Source organism: Amphiura filiformis, chromosome 11 (genome assembly GCF_039555335.1).
Source record: "Amphiura filiformis chromosome 11, Afil_fr2py, whole genome shotgun sequence".
In the NCBI taxonomy this organism is placed as follows: Eukaryota; Metazoa; Echinodermata; class Ophiuroidea; order Amphilepidida; family Amphiuridae; genus Amphiura; species Amphiura filiformis.
Window position 1 is genome coordinate 2,552,470 of NC_092638.1, and position 8,720 is coordinate 2,561,189.

Sequence of the window (8,720 nt, forward strand, 5' to 3'; positions counted from 1 at the left end):
AACTTGGTGCTTGGATATACATTTTTTTTAAATCCTGGTGTTAAAATTAAGCATCAAATTGTGTCTTTTAGTGTGATATTTTTGATTTTTATAGGCCTTGAATTCGCCTGCGAGCTTTTTACGGAATTCATGTTTTAGTGTCTCAAACTAACATAGTTTGCTAAAGAAAGATATTTCCCACCTCTGTAAAGCACATCGTGTGGGTCTATATGTTATAGTTTTGTCAGAATTTCCGTTTTTGTTTTACCCTTTTTCCATTCAGTCTCCGAAAATGTCAAACTAAGTAAAAGTAGGCAATGGTGAGTACTTTTATCTCGAGAGCAACCAGCTGAAATAGTCGATATTTCCTTTGTTGTTATCCAGGTCAATTTTTCATTGAAAGCCAATTGCCCGACCAGCGATTAAATCCCCAATTGGGTGTTCTGGTTAAACATGATCAGTAGGAGCGCTATAGGTCTGGGAATTTCTTTGCTATAATGAAGTTCTGGCAACACTATAGCCATGCCGGTATTCCTATTAAACCCAGGGATATCGATCCACAATGCTAGTACTAGCCTTTAGATTTCACGTGTTGATTTAGAAATTTTATCAGCCGACAGTGAAAGATGGTGAAATCAAAACGGAAATTCTGACAAAACTATGATATATAGCTCACGGTGATGTGCTTTAGAAAGTTGGGGAAAATCCTTCATTAGCGAACTATATTACTTTGAAAAGCTAAAAGGTTGATCCAAGAAAAAGCTCGCGGGCCGAGCTGAAGCCTATAAAAATCGAATATCTTACACTAAATGACTGAATTTCAGGCCTAAGTTTAACACCAGGATTGAAAAAAAAATCAGTATCAAGCATTATAGTTTTTCCAGAAAAATAAAAAAAAAATGAAAATTATTGCTTTTCATTTGGCTGAGAAAAAAAATTTTACACTGAAAAGGTGTAACTCAAAATTTTGCTCATTTCAACACCAATTTCGATCGTTTGTATTGCCTCATTAAATGACTGAGTGAGCCTTGCAGAACAAAAGAATCCGTTGTGCAGGTAGCTGACTGTCAAGCAACACATGCAAAAATTATATCACACACATGATTACGTAACAGCATTAGCATAAAATCAATGGTCTAGATTCACCTGGTGAAATTGAGTCGTTTTTGTTAAGGGAAATAAGAGGCTGAAATGAGGTGTTGTTGTATTTTTTATATTTTCTCGGGAATTAAAGAATAGAGAATGCTGGCTTTTGGAACAGTAATAGAACACAAACTACCAGTTCATTAAACCATGTTTGTTGGGCTGTAAACGTTTTTAGTTTCTTTAAAATGCATGGTCAAATATGTCTTATTTTTGACAAAAACAAGGCTTTTCTTTCTATACAAATCTTGATATTGCCAAAAATAGCAAACGTGGAAATTTAATTTTTTTGGCCAGTTCTGTTGACTAATCTCCAAAAATTAAAACGGGAGTCTCCCTAGAAAATATTTGAATTCGTGATTAAAATATAACTGTTATTCTACCATTGTTACATTTATACAAAAAGTAGTGGTACAGAGAGAGAGGCCGTCGTTTTAATAAGAAATTTATTTTTTAAACTTTTCTGTTCATTTCAGGTTGAGATCATCCATAAAAATTCATATAAATATTAAAATTAAAATTTTCATAGCATTTTGTAATATTTTAGGCCCTATTTACATCCCAAAAAAAGAGAACCCTCGTTGCACCCTCCTTTTCTCCTATTTTTGACAAGTTAATCAAATATATTTTGGAATGTAAAGAAGCCTTTAATCGTTAGCTTTAATAAACTACAACAATTATTTTATTCGGCTCACAACTTTTGAAGATTTTTACGAAATGTACCCGTTTTTCACTCTGAGGAGGTTTGGCTACTTTAAAGATTGAAAAGGAGTACACGTACCATGCATGAATATCAAACATTCCTTAATGATAAATTCATAAAATAACAACTTAATTCAGGGATTGGGCTTTACTCTTGATGCTATACTTTTGCTATACTTACAATTACATATTTTTTTCTTGCTAATTTATCTTGCCTCTTTGTTTTATTGTGTTTCTTACTTTCTTACTTTATTGTTTCTTACTTTTTTTTATCTACAACTCTTATGGGGGATAAAAGGTAGACCTGAAAAAGGCGGTTTGGTTTGATTGAAATAATTGTTTTGATTTATTAAAGCTAACGATTAAAGGCTTCTTTACATACCAAAAAATATTTGATTAACTTTTCAGAAATAGGAGAACACGAGGGCACAATAAGGGTTCTCTTTTTGGGGGGACACCATGTAGTTATAAACATCTCAAAAAAGTAATTACCCCCCCCCCTAAAATAATGCCCATTATTCGAAATTGTATTGCAAATCTGTAAAATATGTTCGAAGCAGAATTTATTGCTGCGCATTTTGACACCTCATTTGATAGCCCAGAAAACAATAAAACACCGGTCAATTTAATGTGTGAGGTCCAATCAATAGATTTTACTGCAACTTTTAAATATTGGGTTACATTGATTTAAATGTACGCTGCGACGTCAATATTTAGACAATTGCTACAAATGTGTCAAAATGCGCAGACATTTTTAATAATGAGAGTTCGGGAAATGCCGCACAACAGAGAATTGTCAATTCAAAACCATTCTGCTGTGAAAGTTGCCCAGGAGATACGAGAAGAAGAGAAGAGGTTGGCTACCGTTGAAATCGAGAAGAAAACGACATGATTTTGGGCGAAAAGTCCGCTATGGTCCAGATCAAAAGTGACACTTAGTGAAATTGCAATGGACATCGTACAATCGAATGTTTATGCATGTATCCAATCACTTATTTATTTGCTTATTTCAGGTCCAATGAAGCAGCTACTTACATTGAAGAGACGCAGCTGCTGGCTTTTCGTAACTGGTGCAACAAACACCTAGAAACCGTTGACGAACACATTGACAACTTGGAAACAGATTTTGCAGATGGCTTGAAGCTGATTGCTTTAGTAGAATCGTTGTCCAAGAAGGATGTACCTGGAAGCAGACGGAAACCAACCAATAGAATTCGCAAGCTTGATGTGGTGTCAACGGCGTTGACATTTCTCACGGACACAGAGCATGTACCCTTGATAGGCATAGGTATGTACGCCTAATTTAACCCTTTCAAACCCACTCTATCATTTCCTTTGTACTTTGTACTGAGAACACGACCATGTAGCTGTATGTTCTGAAATGTATCCATTAACCGCTAGCCCTGTCCAAGAAGGGCGTGTAGTGGTTGATTAAAACACATATTTAATTATTTCTATTCTGCTCCTACAACTTAGCAAATAGTTACAGCATTATTCTAAAGCGCTCCCAATGAACAAAACTAAACAAGGGTAAGCACTCTCTTTTCGAGACTGACTGCAATTACTTGAACAGGCATGGGTCTCCGTAAATGAAGACCACCTCATTGATCATTTACCTAATTGTGCAATGGACTTTTTCATATGCCCCAGTCTGGACGTACCCTAATCTTAGCGCCACCCACTCCTAGTCTTAAATATATCAGTTTATTTCAGCAGCCTGTTCTTGGTCAGTGGTTATATTGGTTTTTTTTAAATAAACATTCTCTTAAGTCGTACATTCTGTGCAATTGAATACAGGGAAGGAAAACATTGTAGATTGTGACCGAAAGTTCATCTTGGGTCTAGTATGGCAATTAATCCAGCATTATTCCAAACTTGGTGGAGGAGGAAGAGGACGAGGAGTGGGCCCAACAGCAAGGAGACAAAAACAGCCATCTCTGAAGGAGAATTTATTAGAATGGCTCAGGGAAAAACTCCCGTCACCGAAGATCAGCAATTTTAAGGAAGATTGGAGAGACGGAAGAGCATTAGGGGCACTTATTGAAGTTATAGCTCCAGGTAAAGTAGTCATATTCTGTTAAAAACTGAAAATATAACAATAAGTATAAGATCGACAAACCACCGTGTATGCATGATCTGCATGATTAACTCGATACTGTGACCAGCAAAATACGCACCTACGTCACTACCGAACTAAGTTTGGACGTAATTTTAGTGATACAGTAACATTGACTACGCATTTAATCTGTTCACGTTTTACATTTGATAACAGGTGCATTTCCAAACTGGAAAGAATTGAAAGAAGAAGATGCAAGAGAAAACCTAGAGGAAGCCATGCATTTCGCTGATAAATGGCTCAACGTTTATAAAGTACGTAGCTCCCCAAGTTTAAATAATAGTCTCATTCTAGTATATGATGCCATGCCATACTTCCATTCGGTGGAACACATCTCTTACTCTTAAACAGTTAATTGGTATGGAAATCTACATTTAAAATTATAGATTATTTATAGGTTAATGAACGCGTATTACTTGTTGGGAGAGAAATTAGACAAAAATAGTGCACGCGTGCTGATGTTGATGCGTCTAATGGACGAGCCCCGACGGGAGTGCATTAGACGCATCAACATCAGCGCAAGTGCATTATTTTGTCTAATTTCTCGAGCAACAAGTAATACGCGTTCATTAACCTATTTCATACACGAGAAGAAAAAACCACGTGATTTTTGTTGTTTTTATAACAAAATTATAACTAAAAATGTTGAAAAATAGAAGCAAATATAAATGAATCAACCCGCCAAAAAATGAATCAAGCCTAGGCTACGCGAACGCGTGCGAAAGCACTGCGCGTAGTACGCGAAGTGCACATCATACACAATCAATGCATGGTTTGGATTTTTCTAACGCTTGCTCTGATTGGTTCTCGCTACCTTAGAGTGTATGAATGTTTTACATAATATGACTAACAATTTCCTCTTTGTTTATGTACCAAGCTTGTGACTGCTGAGAACTTTCTGAATCCTGAAACAGATGAAAACATAATAATCACATATATTGAGCAGTTCTGTCATTGTACGCCAGATGAGGTAGGTTATTAATTTACCATTTTAGTCGAATTTTGTTAAATAAGATATAGTATTGTCTTTTTTGTTTTATTGCCACCACGCAGTCTGATGCGCGACATTTGCAAGCGTTCACGTCATCACGCGAGCAATTCTCGTCAACATACGTCTTCCCTGTAATGCGTATGTATTCACATGAGACGTAAATCGGATCTTGAGGTAATTATGCTTAAGTCGTCAAATTTGCGTACTATTTCGGATTGTTTTCAAAAAGTAGTCCCATAATAATATTTCTTTTTATTTCTTTTAAGTTTTTTTTTTTTTGTGTATGAGAAAATAATTGTTTGTTTACTTTATTTTGACAGGTCTTCAGCGGGCGAAAAGGCATCGAGAGATCAAGTAAGTTTCTCTATAGACCCTCCCTCGAGTCCTTGGATATTGACTGGTAATGTAGATTACGGCATTTTTTGTCGCCATCCAAATCTATAGACAGTTTGCATTCCACTTCCCATAAATTCATGGAAAGTACTATTTTACCCATCCAGGCTGAGGAGAGTTTGTGCGACAATCAATGCGGTTCTTAGCAGCGCGGCTATATTTGAAGATGTTTTTCTGTATAATTAATGATAATATCATAATTGTTCAGACACTGTGCAGTCGTGCACGCGTGATTGATATCCGATCCATATCGTCTACATTCAACTTGAACATGATGAACACAAATGTGCTATATTGTACCCATCTTTCTGCTCTTCCTCTATAATCCCGAACTTTTGGTGTTTGAACAAAAGAGAAACTAAAACTTTTAATTTGATACAAGGCATTATCACCTCTAATTTCAGAGGTACTGTTACAGTACATCAGAAGTGACCAGAGTAAAATGGACTTCCACGGAGGCAACCTATCACTTCCAGAGATTGGAGCAAAATGTGAAATTCCAGAGGGCGTTTTCAGGAAGGACATCCCAGCAGTAGATGTATCCATGTCCATACAAGAGGCTAATGTTGACGATTTCCCAGCAATCGATCCTGATCATATGATGATAACTCCAATTGTCAGTTGTACTGCGGGTGAAATTGAATCTTTTGAAAAACCAGTTACCATCACTCTTCCTCACTCTGTTGAGAGTTTCAAGGATCTTGATATGAAGAAACTTGATGACGATGATGTCCATGTTTGGTATAAACCAAAGCAAGGTATGTAGGCTTATGTGTGGTATTCATTGAAAAGACTAGCACACAGACGAATCTCCTATTAACAGAGTTATACGAGCGTTGTGATAAAACCCGTTGAATGTCTAAGGAGCTTCGGTCGGCGAGCACTGGCTGCGACCAAGTCCAGAAACGTTTTGCCGGGGATGTTTTACTGTAAAACAATTTGTAACGTCTAAAAGAAGTCAATATAATACGAAGGGGAAAAGACACGGGCGGTTTATAGTAATATAGTGTTACTCGTCAATGTGCCGTTTATAACGTGTTTCGAGAATTTCGCATTTTTAAATTCGCCGAAATCAATTGTTTCTGTACACTCAAAATAAAGTATCAAGATTTAGAAATCAGTCCAATCTAAAGAAGACGTTAAAATAAATAATATTTTAGGCTAAAACTCTTTACTTCGGGGAACTTGTAACACATAGGGGAGGGTTAATTACTGTTTGGCAGTTCTGTCATGGGCACGGACCAGCGGCACCATGTCGGTCATTATTAACAATAACAAAGATGGTTGACCCCACCTGCCACCTGCTGAGGAGAGGCACCCAGCGTGTAGGGTCTTGTAGAATTCAGGGCTATTAGGGTCAACCCTCATGTGTATTTTTTACTTACAAAAGGTTGGGAGAAGGTTCCAGGCAACATTGCTAGAGGTACAACTGAAGCAGTTCGGTTGAAGAGCATTACAGAAACCAAAGCGATACTTGAAACTAAGAACATCAGTAAGTGGTGTGTGTCATCATCCCGGTCTCTCAATATGAAGCTGCTAATGTTTATGCCACATGCAATTGACATAGCAAAGAAAACATCGGTGTATATGACAGTATATGCTGTACATGAGAGTCGCGCTGAGGTAAGAATGTTTAAAGGATTTTGGATATTATAATATATTTCATACTTCATCTGGGAAACAGATTTATACATTTTCCCCACTGTTTTATACCATTTGCGGGTATTATAATGATGCAAATCGAGCTGGCTACCCAAAAGTATATTGCCAAGCCGAAGGCTCCCTGGTGCGAAGGCTCGCTAGTCCGAAGGTTCACTAGTCCGAACACGTAATTTACCATTCGCTAGTCCGGATTTTGAAAAAGGTTCGCCAGTCCGAAAATCGGATTCTCTAGTCCGTAGGTTCGCTAGTCCGAATAATAAATAAGGTTCTATACTAGTCCGAATATAGAATAAGGTTCGCTAACCCTAACCCTAAACCCCAACCCTAACTCTAACCCTAACCCTAACCCTAACTAACACTAACCCTAACCCTAACCCTAACACTAAACACCAACCCTAACCCTAATTTTAACCTAACCCTTATTCTATATTCGGACTAGAGAACCTTCGGATTAGCAACCCTTCGGACTAGAGAGAAGTCACGGCCAAGCCATGATAAAGAAGTACACTTATTTTTTAAAGCATATTTGAAAAAAAAATTAAAATAGTTTATCAACGCTTAATAATATTATGTTACAATGTTGTTTTAAGTTTTGAAAAATGCTTTCTGAATGTTATTAAAACGTTTTATACCCTTTATATAACCAGATATTTAAACATTGTCTGTAAAACGTTTTGTGTTTGCTGGGAGTGTACAGTTTTGGCTCTTTGATACCGAATTCCAGCTCGAATAAAGCTAAAACATGTTCACTCCAACATCCGACACACAACGTTATCAGAACTTTGTCATAACGTCACAATTTGTAACAGCAACGTTACAACTTATGACGTTTTGACAGCGTTTTGACAACGTTATTTGACCTTGTGCGTTACTAGGGTCACTCTTTTACATTTACAGAGTAGATTTTGCATGACGTTGATAGCTTTTTAGACAAGATGGATCCCTCTATAACAGCTGCAAAACGGATTGACTCGCCGTGTTTTGGAGATTTACCCTAATAGAAAATATACTATTTCTGTATTTCTAGTTTAAAATATCATTGTAGTATTACTTAAGGGAAGGGGTATAAACGTTTGGACAGTATTTATTGTGGGACATTAGAGCACATCAGACATATCGAATTGCATTCTGAATACGAAGAATGGCCTTCTGATATCAAATAATTTTGATTTTTTGAAATTCGCAATGTAATACACATTTTATGGCAAATCATTAAAAATTGATATTTTTGACATTTAACAGTACTCGAAGTAAACTTTATAAATCTGATGATTTCTACCTAAAGTGTATGTAGGTGGGATGAAAAGCCGACGATCAATTGAAAATTTTGACCTTTCGTATTGAAGATGTGGATTTTTTTTTCTAAAACACCAAAAAATTAGGTCTTTTGGGGAAAAATCCATATCTTCAATACGAAAGGTCAACATTTTCAATTGATCGTCGGCTTTTCCTCCCAGCTACATACACTTTAAGACTATATCATTAGATTGATAAAATTTACTTCGAGGACTGTTATATCTCCAAAATGTGAAAAATATCAAATTTTAATAATTTGTCATAAAATTTGTATTATATCGTAAATTTCATAAAATGAAAATTATTTGATATCAGAAAGACATTCTTCGTATTCAGAATGCAATTCGATAGGTCTGATGTGCTCTCATGTCCACACAAAAATGCTGTCGAAACGCTCAAAATGCTCATTCCAGATCCCTTAATTGATAGTTTAGTTGG